The sequence below is a fragment of the Penaeus vannamei genome, chromosome 30, assembly GCF_042767895.1.
Source record: "Penaeus vannamei isolate JL-2024 chromosome 30, ASM4276789v1, whole genome shotgun sequence".
NCBI classification, from domain to species: domain Eukaryota; kingdom Metazoa; phylum Arthropoda; class Malacostraca; order Decapoda; family Penaeidae; genus Penaeus; species Penaeus vannamei.
Genome location: NC_091578.1, coordinates 31045992 through 31066590, shown reverse-complemented (window position 1 = coordinate 31066590; position 20599 = coordinate 31045992). Strand labels below are relative to the sequence as shown.

At 41.2% G+C, this 20599-nt stretch overlaps 1 protein-coding gene and 1 long non-coding RNA gene across 4 annotated transcripts in view; both read left to right on the top strand.

The window, feature by feature from the left end:
* Positions 1-1065, top strand: part of LOC138867550 (uncharacterized) — a 133580-nt gene extending 132515 nt beyond the window's left edge. Inside the window, exon 3 of the long non-coding RNA XR_011399818.1 lies at positions 961-1065. This is a non-coding gene — a long non-coding RNA (uncharacterized lncRNA). The remainder of the gene's footprint in view (positions 1-960) is intronic.
* LOC113827254 (microtubule-associated protein futsch) overlaps positions 1-20599 on the top strand; it is a 284334-nt gene that overhangs the window by 202915 nt on the left and 60820 nt on the right. The window lies entirely within an intron of this gene.

The following is a 20599-nucleotide window of genomic DNA, read 5'->3' as shown; positions in this document are numbered from 1 at the left end:
CTCTGTCTCTCTGTTTGTCTGTTTGTCTCTCTCTCTCTTATCTCTCTCTCTCTCTCTCTCCCTCTCTGTCTCTCTCTCTCTCTCTCTCTCTCTCTCTCTCTCTCTCTCTCTCTCTCTCTCTCTCTCTCTCTCTCTCTCCTCCCTCCCCTTTCTCCTCCTCCTCCCCCCCCTCCTCCTTTTCCTCTCTGACTCCCTCCCCTCTTCCTCCTCCTCCTTCTCTTCCTCCCCCTCCCTCTCCTCCCTCTCCCCCTCATCCTCCCATCTTCCCCGCCCTCACTCATTTTCGCATTCTCATCCTCTTTTTTTCTCTCCTTATCTCGCATTTGCAAATATTTACTCATTAAACGTGACATGGCAACCGGTCTCTGTCCCGGGATGGTCTGGGTCGTGACGTAGATGGTGACGTAGACGATGACGTAGGCAATGACGCTTCATTTGTCTGGGTTGAATGCGTGGAATCTTCTGGAAAATATTCTTGTTTGTGGTGGAATTAATGGCATCTTTAGGAAAAAAAAATTGTCAGTGTTTGTCTGTCGTGATATTTTTGACGCGAGGAATACGTATTCTTTGAGAACTAAAACTATTTTTGACGTGAGTAAGGGTTGTTCTTTGAAAAAACTTTGTTCTTTTAATATTTAGTATTGCATCCATTACTATTGTTATTATTAGTTGTTGCTATTGTTGTTGTCGCTTTTATTATCATTTTTATCATAATCATCGTTTTTGTTATAATTATAATTATTATTATTATTGATAATGATGGTATTATTACTGATAATACTATCATCTTTGATGTTATTGTTATAATAATTATTATTTTCATCATGCTTATTATCATTATTATTGTTATTATTATCATTATTATTGAGTCGAATAGACACATTTCGGTGTCTGTTTCTGTTTCCTTCATTCTTATTGTTATAGTTACTTTCATGTTTTTAACTCTTTTTTTCTTTTCAGGTAAGAGATCAGAACTGTTGGACATCAGTACGAGAAAAACAGACACATCGTTGGGTATGTTACGAATGAAATCGAAGTATTAGTAATATTAGTAATATTATGTTACGAATGAAAAAGAAGTATTAGTAATATTAGTAATATGTTTTCACTTGTTCGGTGCCGGGGACTTCAACTCGTCGGTAAGAAGTAATCCAAATATCTCTTTTTCTCTCTCTCTCTCTCTCTCTCTCTCTCTCTCTCTCTCTCTCTCTCTCTCTCTCTCTCTCTCTCTCTCTCTCTCTCTCTCTCTCTCTCTCTCTCTCTCTTCTTTCTTGTAGTGGAATTTTGGGGGTTTTGAAATGGTGATAATTCATTTGAAAAGGAATTAGTGTTTTTTTCAGCTGAGAAAATATTGGTTTTGTTGTCTATTCGCTAATGTGGTTGGCAATTTTTTCCAATACGTGTGAAACATGTAGTGGAATTTTGAGGGTTTTGAAATGGTGATAATTCATTTGAAAAGGAGTTTTTTTCAGTTGATTTATAAGGAAATATTGGTTTTGTTGTCTATTCGCTAGTGGTTAGCAAATTGGTCCAAAGCGTGTGAAACATATTGTGGAATTTTGGGATTTTGAAATGGTGATAATTCATTTGAAAAGGAATTAATGTTTTTTTTCAGTTTTCTATTCGCTAAAATGGTTGGAAAAATTGGTCAGATATGTGTGAAACATGTAGTGGTCTGGATTGTTGGGGTTTGTGAAATGAGGATCATTCATTTTCGTTTAGGAAGGAAGAAGTATTTTTTTCGGTTGATTTATAAGAAAATATATGTCCTGTTAGCGGTTTGGATCTGTGGTCGGCCATTTTCCTCTCCGGTCGAATCGGATACTAACCACAAATACCGACGATTTATTGATTATAAAACCTCTCCTGGTTAGAGTTATCGCGTAGACCGCACGAGTTGCCGCGTGCATTCCCGTATTCAACCGCAGGACCGGACACAAGCCGTATGAATAGTGTCCGTGTTGGCGCTTCTTTCCCATAGATGCCGGACGAAGCTGCCGTATACTTAAGGCATCTAGGCTATTGGTGCTTCACGGTCGACTGCTGTTAAGGGTCAGTCTTCCCTTGTCGTTCCCCGGGAGAGGCGACTTTGTGGACCGCTGTCTGTCGCGGGATGATGTTTTATTTCCCCCGTAACGAGCCTTGTCGTGAGTTGCAGAAATGTTGATTCGTGTTGTGCGCTAGGCTAGAGAGCGTATTATTGTTTTTGAATGGATGTGTGACCGTTGGTTAGTTTGCATTTTTTTCGCTCTTTTTTTCTCGGAATTGTTCACGTTGGGGAGGCTCATTAGGCCCCCTTTTATGTGGTGGAGGTAACGCCATGTGCCTGGGCCTGGTTCTCGCCTGACGACATCTTCCCGCCATTTTCGAGACGGCGCCATACGAGCGTAAACATTTCTCCGCCTCGTTAAAAGATGGGATTGTTGTGAAAAAAAAAACCTGTAAGTGTTTACGTTGTGTATTTTTTTTTTTACCGATGTATTACCGCATCCACTTCCCACGTTCCGAATAGTTTTATTGGCCTGAGAAATAGAATTGTGTTTATGAAATGGTGCTTCTCTTTTGTTTTATGGATGACACGTCACTACACGCTGTTACTATTCATGCAGTTCGTATTGGCGTATGCTCTGAATTTATAGTGACCTTGTTCGCGCGGTGAAATTCTGCGTTTTACTCCTATTCCAATTCCATACTTTTTATGGGCGAAACTCTGAAATATATATATTTTTTGTGATGAATATATTTTCGTTTTCCTTCTATTCCAATTCCATATTTTTTATGGGCGAAACTCTGAAATATATATATTTTTTGTGATGAATATATTTTCGTTTTCCTTCTATTCCAATTCCATACTTTTTATGGGCGAAACTCTGAAATATATATATTTTTTTTGTGATGAATATATTTTCGTTTTCCTTCTATTCCAATTCCATATTTTTTATGGGCGAAACTCTGAAATATATATATTTTTTGTGATGAATATATTTTCGTTTTCCTTCTATTCCAATTCCATACTTTTATATGGGCGAAACTCTGAAATATATATATTTTTTTGTGATGAATATATTTTATGCTATACTTTTTTACCTTCCGTACTGGAACGCTTTATGCTTGAAAGCACGTACATGTACTCATATCTCTCTTCTTTTTTTTGCTATTTACCTCTCCCCCTTACCTCTCTCTCTATCCATCTCCCTTCCTTCCATCCTTCTCTCCCTTCCTCTCTTCCTTTTTATGCCATTTATTTCTTCCTCTACCTCTCTCTCTCTCTCCATCTCCCTTCCCTTCCTCCCTCCCTCCCTTCCTCCCATTCTTCCCCCCTTCCTTCTATCCTTCCTTCTCTCCCTCCCTCCTTCCTTTTCTCTCCCTTTTTCAAACCTTACCCTCAACCCTCTCTCTCTCTCTCTCTCTCTCTCTCTCTCTCTCTCTCTCTCTCTCTCTCTCTCTCTCTCTCTCTCTCTCTCTCTCTCTCTCTCTCCCTCTCTCTCTCCCTCTCTCTCTCCCTCTCTCTCTCCCCCTCTCTCTCCCCCCTCTCTCTCTCCCTCTCTCTCTCCCTCTCTCTCCCCTCTCTCTCTCCCCCTCGTCCTCTCCCCCCTCCATTCCCCGTTCTCTCTCTCCCATGGCAAATAGTATGATAAATTATGGGCAGAATGGCCGAAGAAACATCCGTAAAACCTATATACTCAACGGCCGTTTGGTCGCCATTAGCGTCAAGTGATCGGAACGAATTTATTCCAATTCCGGTTTCTCTCTCCGTCTGTCTGTCTGTGTGTCTAGGTCTATCTCTCTCTTTTTATCTATCTATTTATCACTCTCTCTCGCCCGCTCTCTCTCTCTATCTCTCTCTCTCTATCTCTCTCTCTCTATCTCTCTCTCTCTCTCTCTCTCTCTTTCTCTCTCTCTCTCTCTCTCTCTCTCTCTCTCTCTCTCTCTCTCTCTCTCTCTCTCTCTCTCTCTCTCTCTCTCTCTCTCTCTCTCATTCTCTTCGTATCGCCCTGTCTGTCTTTTTTCCCCTTTTTCCTTTTTTCTTTCCCCATCTCTCTTGCGCTCCCTTCACCTCTCCTCCCCCCCCCCCACTCTCATAATTTTTTCTCATGTTTCTTAACTTTTTTTTCCCATCATAACAATCAGCTATTTTGTAATACAAGTAAGTGGTGTATTAGAGTCGCTACAGGCTGAGCATCGGTAGCAAGGGAGAGAAGAGAGAGAGAAAGAGAAAGGGAGAGAGAGAAAGAGAACGAGAAAGGGAGAGATAAAGAGAAAGAGAAAGAGAGGGAGAGAGAGAGAGAAAGAGAAAGAGACAGACAGAGAGACTGAGAAACAGAGATAGAGAGAGAGAGAGACATCTAAACATACAGACAGACAGGCAGGCAGGGAAGCAGAGAGACAAAGAAGTAGGTAAAAACAGAATGGAATGCGTATTAATATTCTCGTACGACGCTGGGTGAGGGGGGGGGAGGAGGGGAAGGGGAAGGGAGGGAGGGGAGGGGAGACAAGGAGGCGGCCCTTGTGACTAACTGTCTGCAGCCAAGCGTGCGCGAAGGGGCGGCGCTGCTCGGTCCGGCCACAACCGCGTCGCCGGACAGACTGATCGTTCTACCATGCGACCTCTTGAACTCGTGTGCTACTGCTGGTGTGCGTGTGTGTTTGTGTTTGTGTAGCGAGTCGGGTATTTGTTCGGGTTAATTGTGTGTGTGTGTGTGTGTGTGTAGGAGAGGGGGGAGGGTGGGGTGTTAATGAGGGTTTTTTTTCGGTGCGTTCAAAGTTGGAATGATTTAAACAAGATGAAATAAGGATAAAGACAGTAATACATATTTGATTCTCGGAAAAGTAGAGTGGTTGAAGAGATATAAAGAGACATGTCACTGTACCCTCTTCTTTGCTAGTGATTTGTGTTCGGTTTGAACAAAATAGGTAAACACAACCGATGTATTTTTTCTCAAAAAGAGTAAATACAACAGCTTGATTTGTTAAATTCCTCAAAAAGTAAATCAGTAAACCAGTGAAGACGATAACGAATACACAAACATAAGAACATAAACGAATGGATAAGATATAAGAAAATAAAATGGATAAATACATGCATGATACAAACGCGACGAAACGAAGCCATTATTTACACTTGCGCGCCGAAGGTAAGTTCGGTTAACGGCCCAGACAGCGCTCCGAACGCCGAAAACACGCTCAGGCACTGATTACTCCCTCGTGCAACTCTCTGCAATCGTGCAACAGCAAAATGACCCGAGTGGACGCAAGTCTTAGTACTCGAGGATGTACTCCAGCGGTCGTCGAGGAGCAGTCATGTGGCGCGACCATCTGGTGCTCGCCGTGTTATGGACTGCTGGTGACAACAACGTCAAACAGGGAGGGTTTTGTGTGTGCGTTGGTGGTGGGGGTGGTGGTGGGGGTTGGAGGAGGCGGGGTTGGAAGTCTTCCTCTCCTCTCCTCTTCTCCTCTTGGTAGGTTATGTGTGGGGTGGGATGGCGTGGTGGGGGTTTTGTTGTGTTTGTGTGTTTTATTCTATATCTTTCTCTTTCTTTTTCTCTCTCTCTTTCTCTCTCTCTTTCTCTCTCTCTCTCTCTCTCTCTCTCTCTCTCTCTCTCTCTCTCTCTCTCTCTCTCTCTCTCTCTCTCTCTCTCTCTCTCCCTCTCCCTCTCCCTCTCCCTCTCCCTCCCTCCCTCTCCCTCTCCCTCTCCCTCCCTCCCTCTCCCTCCGAGTCGCACATGCAATCAGACCAAACCAAAGACTCCAAAAAGCAGTCGCCTTTACAGTTATCAATACATCGTCACTGCAACATGGCATTACGAGGGAGGGCAAGGCTGGTGTTCTTGTGGAGAGCCTGCGAGGAGAGAGTACTGGAGTGGCCATGTTCTCTCTCTCTCTCTCTCTCTCTCTCTGTATCTGTCTCTCTCTTTCTCTGTATCTGTCTCTCTTTCTCTTATTCTCTCTCTCTTTCTCTGTATCTGTCTCTCTCTTTCTCTTTCTCTCTCTCTCTCTCTCTCTCTCTCTCTCTATCTATCTATCTATCTATCTATCTATCTATCTCTCTCTCTCTCTGTCTCTCTCTCTCTGTCTCTCTCTCTCTCTGGAACGCGGGTGGTTTATAGACTTCATATCGTCCTATTTTTAGAAAAAGGGAAAAAATTAACAAACGTGTTCTCGTGATTATACTGCAAAATAAGTTCAACTATTTCATTTCAGAAGCTTGCAATTACATGTAAATGAGTTAGAATTTTAAGAAATAATAGTAATAATTGGATTTACAAATTCCCCGCTAGAGAGAAGAAAAAAAATGTTCCTGAAATACCTCTTTAAACAGCGGCCTTTTGGCTTCGTCGCGCAAGAAAGCTGTGGCGAAGCGAGCAGGAAGTCGGCAACAGCGCCCCCAAGGCTGCCTGAAGAAGGAAAAAAATATATGTCTTGGGCCTGAGACACATCGGGGAAAATAATGATATTTCACGGGGGAATAAGTGCGTGTGCTTTAAGGGCGGAATTCCCGTTAATGTTAAGGGGGGGGGGGGGAGGTTAGGTTAGGCGCTTGGAATTATTCGTTTGTTTGTTTTTTCGTTTTTTTTTTCTTTTTTCTTTTCTTTTCTTTATTAAGGGCGCAGGGAGGTTAGGCGCTTAGAGTTATTCGTTTGTTTGTTTTTCTTTTTTTCTTTTTTTTTCTTTATTAAGGGCGCAGGGAGGTTAGGCGCTTAGAGTTATTCGTTTGTTTGTTTTTTTCCTTTTTTTTTCTTTTTTATTAAGGTCACAAGGAGGTTAAGCGCTTAGAGTTATTCGTTTTTCTTTTCTTTTCTTTTCTTATTTTCTTTCTTTTAAGTGTTGTTAATGCGTGCTTTGGGACATCCTTCGGGGCGGGTTGAGTTTCGCCTCATTTCCTCATTAAGGGCCTGTTGGTTTTGAGGCGCCGTGGGTTGCTGTGCTTGGCTGTTGTTTGTTTGTTTCTCTTCTCTTTTATTTCTCTTTTTCTTCTGGTTTTGAGGCGCCGTGGGTTGCTGTGCTTGGCTGTTGTACGTTTGATTTTTTCTCTTCTCTTTTATTTCTCTCTTTCTTCTGTTTCCCTTCTTTCTCTCTCTCCTTTCTGTCTGTTTCTCCCTTCTTTCTCACATTCTCTCGGCTTTCTGTCTGTTTCTCCCTTTTCTCACCTCCACCCTCGCCACCTCTACCCCTTCTCTTTTCTCCTTTCCCTCTCCCTCTCCTTCTCTCTTTCCCGCCCTCCTTCCCTGCCCCCTTCCTCCATCCCGCTCTATCCCTTCCTTCCTTCCTTTCCCTCTCTCCTTCCTCTCCCCTTCCCTCCCTTCTTACTTCCCCCCTACTAGCCCCCTTCCCTTCCTTCTTCCTTCCCTCCTTCTACCTTCCTTCCTTTCCTTCTTCCCTCCCTTCTTCCTTCCCCCTTCTACCCTCCTTCCTTCCTTCTTTCCTCCTCCCTCCCCCTTCCCTCCCTTCTTCCTCCCTCCCCCTTCCCTTCCTTCTTCCTTCCCCCTTCTACCCTCCTTCCTTCCTTCCTTCCTCCTTCCTTCCTTCCTTCCTCCCTCTTCCCCTCTTCCTCTTCGATTCTCCTTCGCTCCAATCACTACCCGGAAGTAGTTTGACGAAGCATAACGCTATACATGTGATAGGCCTACATTTCGGTGTGAAGACGATGCGAGCGTGACCAACAAACCTCCAATTTGGGCGTGAGAAAAGAAGCAAAGTTAGAATTTGACTTCGTATTACGGGAAGCGGCGGGAGGAGAGGGACGCCATGCTCCTGGCTCGGTTTGAGATTAAGCTCATTCTGTTTTGTGTTGTTTGTTGTTGTTGTTGGTGGTGGTGGTGTTTGTTGTTACTGTTGTTGTTGTTGCTGTTGTTGTTCTTGTTGTTCTTGTTGGTGTTGTTACTGTTGTTGTTGTTGGTGGTGGTGGTGTTTGTTGTTACTGTTGTTATTATTGTTGCTGTTGTTGTTCTTGTTGGTGTTGTTATTACTGTTGTTGTTGTTACTGTTGTTGCTGTTGTTATTATTGTTGCTGATGTTGTTGTTGGTGTTCTTGTTGGTGTTATTGTTACTGTTGTTGTTGTTGCTGTTACTGTTGTTGAAGTTACTGTTGCTGTTGTCGTTGTTGTTGCTGTTGCTGCTGCTGCTTTCATAAGGGAAACATCGAGAAACAAAGTAACTCCGCTGATTTTTGCCTTTTTTATTGTCTTTTTGCTTAGTTTTCAATTTGTTTTGAGGTTATGATATATCGTTATATATTTTTTTCTTTTGTTCTTGATTTAGGGATTCCTTGAGGGACGAGAACGTGTGTTACCAGCTGTTCGCGCGGTGTTGCCAACGTGTTATCAACGTGTTATTACCGTCATCATGCACTCGCGGGCTGGACGCATTGTGGGGGGAAACGGACTTAATGGATAAATTACTCGCTTTATTACGGTTTTCTCGATCGATGTGGAATGTTTTGAAAATGGTTTCTTCCCTGAAACGATTAGATTTTAGCTCTAACAAAGAGCCTCGGAGCGTTGAGCAATTTTTGGCTGCACCGACTGTCTTTTTTTTTTTTTTTTTTTGGCGCGCGGAGAATACCTTTGTGCTCGTTTTCCCTTTCTCTTCTTTCTCTCTTTAAATGATTTGGCGGGAAATATATCCTGGATTTTTTTTGTGTGTGGTCAGAGTGGAAGTCTTGAGAAATATCTCATTGCGTAATATTCATATAGATTTCCCGACTTCATATTTTTCAAAAAAAAAATTTACTCTCTTGTTTCATGGCTTGTGTTTATATATGGACTGAGTGCGTGGCCAGTACCCCAAGGTCGACCTCTACGTGACTGTCTGCCCTTTCTAATTCTTGCGTCAGTTTATTCCACTATTTTTTTTCTTGATTTCTCTCTCTCTCTCTTTCTTTCTCTCTTTAGGTTTCTCTCTGGCTCTCGTTTTTGGTTGGTTGTTTTTGTTATCGGTCTTTCATTTTGTTAATCTCTGTTTCTCTGACTCTCTCTCTCTCTCTCTCTCTCTCTCTCTCTCTCTCTCTCTCTCTCTCTCTCTCTCTCTCTCTCTCTCTCTCTCTCTCTCTCTCTCTCTCTCTCTCTTCTCTTCTCTTCTCTTCTCTTCTCTTCTCTTCTCTTCTCTTCTCTTTTCTCTTCTCTCCCCCTCTCTCTCTCCTTTGCATAATTTCTTGACGCTCAGATCTAAGTGCAAGTCATTCGTTTGTAGACCAAATAAATATTGATATTAATTCAGATCATCTTTGTGTATTTATTATAATTTATTTGTTATAAATGTTTGTTCTTCGTCGCTCAGAGCTAACAGTCAAAAGTTTTACGAGTACATAATATATACGTATTAATGTTGTTTATTTGCAAATTCAAAGTTTTTTTATTGATGATATTTTGCATTTAACCAACGTATGCTTCCTTATCAATCTAGTTATCAATTTTACATTATTATTCCCTTTTAAGAAATAGGTAATGCAAATTCACTCAAATTTTATATTAAATATTTTGCATCTAACCAACGTATGCTTCCTTATCAATCTAGTTATCAATTTTACATTATTATTCCCTTTTAAGAAATAGATAATATCTCCGCTTTGGTGACGTTAGTGCAGGTCAGTGGCGGTAGAGGGCAGCACCGTCGTCGTTCATGTCGTGACCAACTGGAGGGAACAATCGATTCCAGAGAGAACCAATAGTTCACAGCCTATATCGTGGATCTGCGTAGGCCTAGGCACGCCAATGGGAGTGATGGATAGGCCCGGAAATTAAAAGAGAGTGGCCGTTGTGGGATTAATTTCGTATTTCTTTGTTTGTGTGCGGATGGATGGATAGATGGATAGATGGATGGGTGGATGGGTAGGTGGATAGATAGATAGATAGATTGGTGGATGGATAGATAGATGGATAGATGGATGGATGGATAGGTGGATGGATGGGTGGGTGGGTGGATAGATAGATTGGTGGATGGATAGATAGATAGATGGATAGATGGATGGATGGATAGGTGGATGGATGGATAGATGGATGGGTAGATAGATAGATGGATGGACTGATAGATGAGTTGATATATATATATATATATAGATAGATGGAGGGAGGGATAGATAGATGGATAGATGGATGAATGGATGAATAGTGGAAAATTTGATAAATAGATGAATAGATATACAAAGTGTATACATGCACAACACATATACATTTATACACAATGCAAACATTTGTAGCATTAGTAATTATATCACTTTTTTATCATATTGTCTTCCCGTGTTTCAATACCCAGGAATTGCGAGTTATTACACGCAAAATGAATAGGCTGTAATGATTTAATTGGCACGAGTGAATTATCATCAGCGCAGTCAGGCTCGATCCTCGAATGTCAGGCTCGAGGTTGGACTTCCGTCGGTGCAGCTGTCGGGGGGGGGGGGGCTGTGGGGGCGGGAGGGAATGGGGGGAGGGGGAGGGGGCGTCCTCACGTGTCGAGTTTTATTTTGGGAGTTTTAACACACCTTTCGTTGCGGTCGAGTGGTCTCTCTCTCTCTCGCTCTCTTTCTCGTTCTCTGTCCCTGTTCTTTCTCTCTTGCTTGTGTTCTTTTTGTTGTTGTTGTTTTTTTGGTTTTCTTTTCCTCTCGTTTTTTGTTGCTGTTGTTTGTTTGTTTTCTCTCTATCTGTCTCTTATTCTTTCTGTCTCTGTCTCTATCTTTGTCTATGCCTGTCTGTCTGTCTGCCTCTCTCTCTCTCTCTCTCTCTCTCTCTCTCTCTTTCTTTCTTCTCTCTTCTCTCTCTCTTCTCTCTCTCTCTCTCTCTCTCTCTTCTCTCTCTCTCTCTTTCTCCCTTCACTCTTACTCTTACTCTTGCTCTTACTTCTTACTTTCATCTCACTCTTCTCTCTCTCTCTCTCTCTCTCTCTCTCTCTCTCTCTCTCTCTCTCTCTCTCTCTCTCTCTCTCTCTCTCTCTCTCTCTCTCCCTCCCTCCCTCCCTCTCCCTCTCTCTCTCTCTCTCTCTCTCCCTCTCCCTCTCCCTCTCCCTCTCCCCCTTGCTCATCTGGACTGAATGTTTAAGGGGAGTGGGGAGGGGAGGAAAGAGGTAGGGAGAGAAAAGGAGGGAGAAGGGGGGGCGAGGGAGGGCGTGTCCGCTACGAGGAGAGTAAACAAAGATACTTTTTTCTTCTTTTCTTTTGTCTGCTAAGGGGGCGGGGCTTAAGCTGTTGTATCGGTGATGGTTCAACGTTTGCTTCGTAAACGTTTATTGACTCGCCGCCGAACGTTACGCTACGTAGAATCAGTTTGCCGATTGCAAAAAGTTGATGATGCAAGTTGAATCATCTCGAAACCGTTGGCTTGATGAATGTTGATTTGTATACGGTGAGTAGGTGAGTAAATGAACACGGGGTTCGTCTCTTAGCGGGTGTATTGTTGTTGTTATATCATGAGTCATGGCTTGGCGCGTTAGGTTAGCCATAACAGCTGATGTGCGTCATCCATTTTTCAAAATTCGGCCTCGGAAAGTTGTTGTTTTTTTAGGTGTATGAGCAGGATTGTGTTTTAAAAAGTGTGTTCCCCGAAATGTCAGCTTCGAAAACAGCTGGAAAGGTCAATAAAGCGGATTGGGAAGCGACATATAAAAGTTATAAGTTACCCGTTTTTATGTGGAATCGAGTATTGGAAGAGTACTGGAACCCTTTTTAAACAGGTTTTCATCCGCCCTACATGAACAAAAGAGCAAATATAAACGCCAAGTGCATTTTTTCATACCTTATATCCAACAGATTCATCGAACTTATTTCAATTGTACAAAATGCCTTTTTTTCTTACAGGTACACATTTTCAAACAAAAAAATATATATATAACAAAATTCCCTGCTTACAGGTATACATTCTCGAATAAAAAAAAAGTTATAAAATGCCTTCCTTGTTTCTTACAGGTATTTTCGAAAAGATTACCGTGTTATCTCCATTCCATCAACAGTTATTATGGGGAATCCGAACGTGTATTTGTGTAACAGCGAAATTGTGGAACCGCCGCCGCTGGTTCTGCCGGAAGTGAGGGAGTGAGGGAGCCTGAAGAGAGAGGAGGGGGTGGGGTGAGGGGAATGTATAAGGTAGTGAGGTGGGGGAGGAGCGTATGAGGGAGAGGGGGATAAGGGGAGGGAGTGAGGGGGATAAGGGGAGGCGGAGGGGTATGTATAAGGTAGTGAGGAGGGAGGGAGGAGAGCATGAGGGAGAGGGGGAGGGGAGGGTGAGGGGAATGTATTAGGTAGTGAGGAGGGAGGGGGGAGGAGCGTATGAGGAGAGAGAGGAGGGAAGGAGGGAGCCTGAACAGAAGCAAGAGGAGGTTTAGGGAAATGTAGAAGGTATTGAGGAGGGAGGAAGGGAGTGTATGAGTGAGAGAGAGGGAGGGGGGAGGGAGTGGGGAGGGAGGAGGGGAGTGGCATAAGGGAGAGGAGGGAGGGAGTGTATGAGGGAGAGAGGGAGGGAGGGAGTGTATGAGGGAGGGAGGAGGGAGTGCATGAGGGAGGAGAGAGGGAGTGTATGAGGGAGGGAGAGAGAGAAGGAGGGAGGGAGTGTATGAGGGAAAGAGAGGGAGGGAGGGAGGTGGCTTTGTGACGCAGCTGGCGAATATCGTTGTTCCTGGCTTGGATGTGCGGATGTGATAAGCAATGATGTGGCTTGGATTCGCGTTGTTAAGTGCGTTGGTGGTTAGGGCAGTTGAGGTAATGGGGAGAGGGTGATGGATGAGACACGGGAGGGCAGGAAGGTAGATACAGAGGAATAGGGAAGGATAGACACGGAAAGGGGAGGCAGAGGGGGGGGTGAGAGAGAGAGAGAGAGAGAGAGAGAGAGAGAGAGAGAGAGAGAGAGATGGATAGATAGAAAGAGAGAGGGGGAGAAATAGATAGAAAGAGAGATGGGGGAGAAATAGATAGATAGATAGAAAGGGGGAGAAATATATAGAAAGAGAGAGAGAGAGAGATGATAATGGATAGATAGAAAAAGGATAAAAATAGAGGGGGGATATATATATATATATATATATATATATATATATGATATAAAGAGAGATAGAGATAGGTAAATGGATAGAGAGAGAGAGAGAGAGAGAGAGAGAGAGAGAGAGAGACGGAATGAGAGAAAAAAATGAAACAGGAAAAAAACGAGAAACAGAAAACCGGGGAGAGAAAGAGAGAGGAATCGGAAGTAATAAAGATCTGATAGATGGGGGAACAAGGCGACAGGAGAGATAGAGAGAGGGGGGGGGGCGAGAAGAAGCGATCAGCGCCTCAGGTAGCCAGGTAATTAGCGTCCACATGGCCTAGATGCGGTGCGGGCGATCAGCTGTTTTTTGTTGACGCTCAGCTGGGGTTCGTTGACATAGGCGGGGAGGCCCAAGCGTGGTCTTCGTTTATTTATTTATTTATCTTTTATTTGTCTCTTGCTGTTGTTGTTGGTTTGCGATACTTGGGTAATTGTTGAGTCTATTTGGAGAGGCCCAAGCGTGATATTCGTGTATTTTTTATTTTTTATTTTATTTTTTATTTTTTTATTATTTTTTATTTATTTATTTATTTATTTATTTGCTTTGCGTTACTTGGGCAATTATTGAGTCTAGTTGTGCTTTGTTTGTTTGTGTGCTGTTTGTCTTTATTCTATTTTCCTTTAGACTGAGTTCGCTTTGAGCTTGTTGTAGGCCTATATGCATCCGGAAAGGTTTAACATGTATTTCGAAAATATTATTTGTCGGAAGGTCAAGGACACATACGCGACACGGTAACGCAATCTCCTGCATTTTTAAACAAGGTCTCATGCATACCTTTTTTTATAAGAGAATGTTAGTGTTATCTTATCAGTGCGATCCCTCGAAATCCCCCAAGTCCCAAAGGTGTCTCAGAGGTGTTAATCCCAGAGATTCGGAAATGAATTGAATGCCAAAAGATTATCAATTGACCCCCTCCCCCCTTCCCCCTCCCCCTGTTCTTTATCTCGGTGGGGGGTAGGGGGTGGGCGCGTGGGAATTCGAGGTCACAATGCACCTCTTGATAAGCCGAGGCTGTGAGGCTGGATAAACAGGAACACGATAAGGATCTCTAAGCCTGTTTTTTCTTTCTTTCTTTTTTTCTTTCTTTCTTTCTTTCTTTCTTTGAGCTTCCAGGTGGACTCAGAACCCAGAGAGGACTTTAGGAAGGACACAGAGAGGTTGAGGTGGAAGTCCGCTTCTGTAAAGGGAGGGACTTGAGGTTTGTGTTTGAAGTGGGTTCGGTTTGGTTGTGCGGGTGTCTGTGCTTGTTTGTGTGTGTGTGTTTGCTTGTGTTTGTCGTTGATTGTGTGTGTGTTAGCTTGTGTTTGTTGTTGATTGTGTGTGCGTGTGTGTTTGCGATTGTTTGTATGTGTGCGTTTGCGATTGTTTGGGTGCTTGTTTGTATGTGTGTGTGTGTTTGCTTGTGTTTGTCGCTGTTTGTGTGAGTGTGTTTGCGATTGTTTGTGTGTGCGTGTGAGAGTCCGTTGCGTGCGTATGTTCCTAAAAGATAAAGTCATGTGAATTCTAGTTCTAGCAATTACATTATATGGTAAATTAGGATTTATGAATTATCTAACACTAGAAATGCACATTTTTGCTATTCTTTCTATATAAATTTGATAACGAAATATAGTTCACATACAATACGAACTCGGACCAAACTGTAACACTTTTCGCAACCAAAACGTGTTACATCCTTACCAGAAGGAGGAAGTACCAGGTTTCCAGGTGGTAGCTCCCATGGGTCCTTACCTGGGACTTCGTGACTAGGATGAACTACTGGATGGTGAGGTACTCCTGCGGGATGGGAGGGCGGGGCGGGGGGAGGAGGGGGAGGGGACAGAAGGATAGCGGTGGTTTGGGAGGGGATGGGGGTAGGGGGGAAGGGGGTAGCAGGTGATGGGGGAGGCTTGAGGGGGGGGAGAAGGAGGGGTGAATGGTAGGTGGGTTGGGGGAGGGAGAAGGGGGGAAAGGAGGGGGGGTGAATAGGTGGATTGGGGAATAAGGAAAGTGGGGAATGCTATGATAAGTGGATTAGGAAGAGGAGGGTGGTGGATTGGGGAGTAAGAAGGTGGGGATAAATGGTGCATTGGGGAATGAGGAGAGGGGAAGCAATGAAGCGAAATGTAAAGAAGAGAAAATGAGAAAAGGGAAGAGGAAGAGGGAGAAACAAGAAGAAAACATGATAGACCCCGTCCTCTCGGGAGTAAAGGAAAGAGGGAAGGAAGAGACGATAATAAGGGGGGGAGGGGGGAAGGAGGAAACGCGAGACAAAGAGAGAGACGAATTGGGTAGGAAGTAGGGTGTGGGTTGTTACCTAACGGTCGTCGCTTGCCTCTCGAGACTAGAGGGGGTGGGGTGGAGGTGGGGAAGGGGGGGGGGAGAAGGAGGGTAGTTGAGGATATTTGAATGGTTGTCTGGTTCATTCATGACGGGGTTGGGGAGTACTTTATATTGTTTACTGTTGTTTCGTCTGTTGCTGTTCTTATCGGCGTTATCATTATTGTTATCGTTATCGTTACTGTTGTTGTTAATTTTATCGCCCTCATCTCATTACCATCACTGTTATTATTTTATTGAATTAATTATTTTTTTTTATTTGTCATTATTAGTAGTAGTAGTAGTAGTATTGTAATTATTATTATCATCATTATTATTATCATTATTGTTGTCATCATCCTTATTATTACTATCACAATCACTATTACTATTGTCATTACTGCTTTTACTACTACTATTAATACTATTGATACTGTATTATCCATAAAAGAGATAATGAATTTTACAATCTTTGATGTTATTACATAATTCATAGCCATGACCGAAACATTTATCAAAAAAACTATTAGATACAACCATTTTGATTCGAGACATTATTGGCTATTATAGACATCTTCAGAAACATCATTACTGTTACTAATGGAGCCATACAGTAATTGGATTTAAGAATTGGCTAATTAGATTTAAGACAGGGACGGGTGGCACCAGATGGGAATCGCTGTGACGTCACTAAGGGATCATTCGTGTAACCGTCACGGGTATTTAAAAGAGAAGAATTCCTTGGCGAGGTTTACCACAGGGGAGATTACCATGGGGGGGAAAAAGGCGCATGTGAAAAAAGAGAGGCGTTAAACAGGTATTATTTGTATTTACGTCTGGTCTCTGACGTCATAGCTGCGCGGGAAAAAAATGGCGGGAAAGGCTTCGGTGATTGGACGTTTTACATTCCTTTGGGCGAGACGTGTTGGGTTATTTAATTTTATTTATCTCTTTTTTTTTCTTTTCAGCTTATCTGTCGTTTTATTATACTTCCTTTTATTATCTCTTTTTGTGTCTTTCTGCGTTACATTTTATCTTTCCGCTTCACCTTTTCCTTCGCCCGTCCATATTTTTCCTTCTTTTTCGCTCCATCTCTCTCTCTTCTATCTTTCCTGTTTCCGTCTCCCCCATTTTTTCGCCTTTATTTCTTTCATTATCCTCTTTCTTTTTCTCCCCTCACCATCCCCCTCTCTTTCTCCTATCTCTCTATCCCTCCTTCATCTCCCCCCTCTCCCCCTCTCCCTCCCCCTCCCCCCTTTCCCGGGTCACATGCTTAATTTATTTTCATGCAATATGGCGGGGGGGGGGGAAGGGGGGGTGAGAGGGGGATAAGGGAGGGAGAGGAAAATATTTCTTATTTATGAGCCATAGACCAAGTTATTATACGGTTCGTTATACGTGTGGGTAAACGTAAATGCTCGTGTGCGTGTGTTTCTGTTCGTGTCTGTGTGTGCGCGTGTGTGTGTGTGTGTGTGCGTGCGTGTGTGTGTGTGTGTGTGTGTGCGTGTGTGTGTGTGTGTGTGCGTGTGTGTGTGTGTGTGTTTGTGCGTGTGTCTTTGCGTGTGTGTGTGTGTGTGTGTGCGTGTGTGTGTGCGTGTGTGTATGTGTGTGTGTGTGTGTGTGTGTGTGTGTCTGTGTCTGTGCGTGCGTCTGTGTGTGTGTGTGTACGTATCTGTTTGAAAATGAGAATGATAGTAGAGATATCAGCAAAGAGGAGGAGGAGGAGGAAGAAGAAGAGGAAGTAAGCAATAAAACAGCCCAAAAAAAAGTCGAAAAAAAGAAGAAAGAAGGAAGAGGGAAAGAGAGAGAGGAAGTAAAATGAAAGATTTACGAGCGAGGTAAAAGGACGGCTTCGAGATCCTTCTCAATCGTTTTTCGTGTCCGATGGAACATATGGCAGTCGCCGGGCCGGGAGGGAAAAATTTTTATGGAAGAGTTCTCGTAAAAATTATCGTCTTCTTATTTTTTTATTGTTTTTTTATCATATTTATTTTTTTTATTGCGTTTTATTGTTTTTTATTTTTTTTTATTGCGATTATGTGAAGATCGGAAGAATTTGTGGCGGTTGGTGACGTCACTACGGCGGGTTTTAGGTTATCATTATTTGAAGAAAGTGTTTCGTGTTTTTTTTTTGTTTTTTTTCTTGAGATAGGATGACGAAGGCAGGAAAGGAGAATATTATTGTCATTCTTGCTTTTGTGATTTTGTAATATTTGGTGATTTTTTTTTAATTTTTGCTTTACTGGGATGAAAGTAATGGCGGTAAAGTCAGTAAATGTTTTAATAATAATTATTTTTTTTTAATTTTTATGAAAGTAAGGCCGATAAAGTCTGTAATGTTTTAGTTATAATTAGTTTTAATTTTGTTTTGATAGCAGTAAGAGTAGGAACTATAATGTTAATAATACTTAGCAATTTATTGATTTATCTTCTTATTTTTATGGGAAAGTAATAAAGGATAAAACAATAAAAATAAAAGTGGAAAACAAAAGCAAACCACATCTCGAAGTACAAATAAAACAATAAAACAAATAAAATAAAACAATAAAACAAATAAAATAAAACAATAAAACAAATAAAACAAAATAAAACAAATAAAATAAAACAATAAAACAAACAAAGGCAATGAAACAAAAGCAAACCACATTTCGAGGTACAAATTAAGCCAAAAACGAGGGCTTTAAATTGCCACTCACATCCGGTCGAGTAAAACCATGAGGTCCTTTTATCTGGTCATTAGCTTGACCTGGCCCGACCTGACCTCGGGTGTGCGCGGGAGGCGAGGTCAGTCTTCTGGTGTCAGTGACCGCGCGAACACCTCTCTGGCGGGAAATTTTGAAGTGTATGTTGCTCAGGTATGCCAGGTATGTTGGTTTTTCTTTTCTTTTACGGTTATGTTGGTATTTTTTTTCTTTCTTTTTGTTTTTATGTTAGTAATTATTTTTTTCCTTTTTTATAGATGTTATATTGGTAATTATTTTTATTTTTTTTTTGTTGTTTTTATATTAGTAATTATTTTTTTCCCTTTTTTATAGATGTTATATTGGTAATTATTTTTATTTTTATTTCTTTTTGTGGTTTTTATATTAGCGATTATTTTTTATCACTTTTATAGTTGTTATATTGGTAATTATTTTTATTTTTATTCCTTATTGTAGTTTTTTTTATATTAGTGATTACTTTTTTATTCTTTCTTTTTTACGGTTGTCATATTGGTTTTAATTTATTTGAATTTTGTAGTTTTTATATTAGTTATTACGTTTTTCTTCTTTCTTTTTTACGGTTGTTATTTGGTAATTACTTTTGATTTTAATTTGTTTTTTTATTCGTTGTTAGTTTGTGTGAGAGAGAGAGAGAGAGAGAGAGAGAGAGAGAGAGAGAGAGAGAGAAAGAGAAAGAGAAAGAGAGTGAGAGAGAGAGAGAGAGAAAGAAAGAAAGAAAGAAAGTAAGTATTAGTATTTATTTGAAGCCTATGCGCTACTAGGCTTAACCATCATGATAATTTCAGTTATATAAACTTTAATGCGCTAATTATCTGTTACAAAAAATGAAATGGTCCTTGTACTTGAAGACGAGGTCATAAAACTATCATAGTCGTTAAAAGGAAGCAAGAAATGGTAGCAGATGGGCGTACTCAACAGACCAACAGGCGGGTGTACTTAACAGACCAACAGGCGGGTGTACTAAAAGCAGAATAACTTGCGTGCATGATTAGCATTTTCTGAATTAATTACGGTAGATTCCCATGCCGCAAAAGAGGGAGAGATTAATAAAAAAAAAATGAAAGAATTACCCCTTAAAAAAGGAGAGGGAGAGATTAATAAAAAAAATGATAAAAAAAGAGTTACCCCTTAAAAAAGGAGAGGGAGAGATTAATAAAAAAAATGATAAAAAAAGAGTTACCCCTTAAAAAAGGAGAGGGAGAGATTAATAAAAAAAATGATAAAAAAAGAGTTACCCCTTAAAAAAGGAGAGGGAGAGATTAATAAAAAAAATGATAAAAAAGAGAGTTACCCCTTAAAAAAGGAGAGGGAGAGATTAATAAAAAAAATGATAAAAAAAGAGTTACCCCTTAAAAAAGGAGAGGGAGAGATTAATAAAAAAAAATGATAAAAAAAGAGTTACCCCTTAAAAAAGGAGAGGGAGAGATTAATAAAAAAAATGATAAAAAAAGAGTTACCCCTTAAAAAAGGAGAGGGAGAGATTAATAAAAAAAAATGATAAAAAAGAGTTACCCCTTAAAAATGGAGAGGGAGAGATTAATAAAAAAAATGATAAAAAAAAGAGTTACCCCTTAAAAAAAGAACGTAAAATTGCAACTTGGGGGATTGCTGAATCGTTATTGCGTGATGTTATGTTATGATGTTATTTGTACATCATGCGATCTACAATCCCGCTTCTGGAAACGTAATTGAAAAAAAATAAAATATTTGCGGTGGGAATAACAAGAAGAAACGGTATGTTTTAAGGGGAATTTGTCGAACCGCAGAATGTAGAATCTTCCGTAAACTTGGACCGCAGTTACGCTGTATTAGAACCTGAAGTAAATTGCCGTAGACGAATCACGGAGGAATGTACTAACGAAATGAGATTAGTCGTTATAGCGTGTTATAGCGTTTTTTGATTAGGATAACGGGGAGGCGGGTCGATTTACATAGCATTTACTTTCGGGTTTGTATGGCATTTAGCATAGCGTTTGTATAGCATTTAGCATAGCATTTGTATAGCATTTAGCATAGCGTTTGTATAGCATTTAGCATAGCGTTTGTATAGCATTTAGCATAGCGTTTGTATAGCATTTTTGTACCATTCGTAGTATGTTAATACAGCGTTTATTTATTTTATAGCGATTGTATAGTATTCCTAGAGTGGTTTCCAGTGTGTCTATATTGTAGGCCTACGATATAATATAATATAATACGTCTATATTGTAGGCCTACCTGTATGTCGTCCAGTTAATGTGGTGTTTATTTAACGTTTAAATTTTTGGCGCATAGACTAATATAGTGTCCTTATTTAGATAGTAATTATATAGTCTTGGGTTAGTGTTCAGACGGCGTTCATGAAGTGTTCAGTGTATAAAGCGTGCAGTTAGCATTTATATATGGTTCATGTATTGTTCGTGTAGCATAGTATTGGTATAGAGTGTTAGGGTGGTTTGTACATAGTGTTCATGTAGTGTTCATTTTCTAAAGTCGGTGTACAGAGCGTTCATACTGTGTTCATAAGAGTGCTTGTTCAGCGCCTCAACTCTTTGTCTTTTCCCTGGACATCTTGGGAGGAAGGTGTACTATAA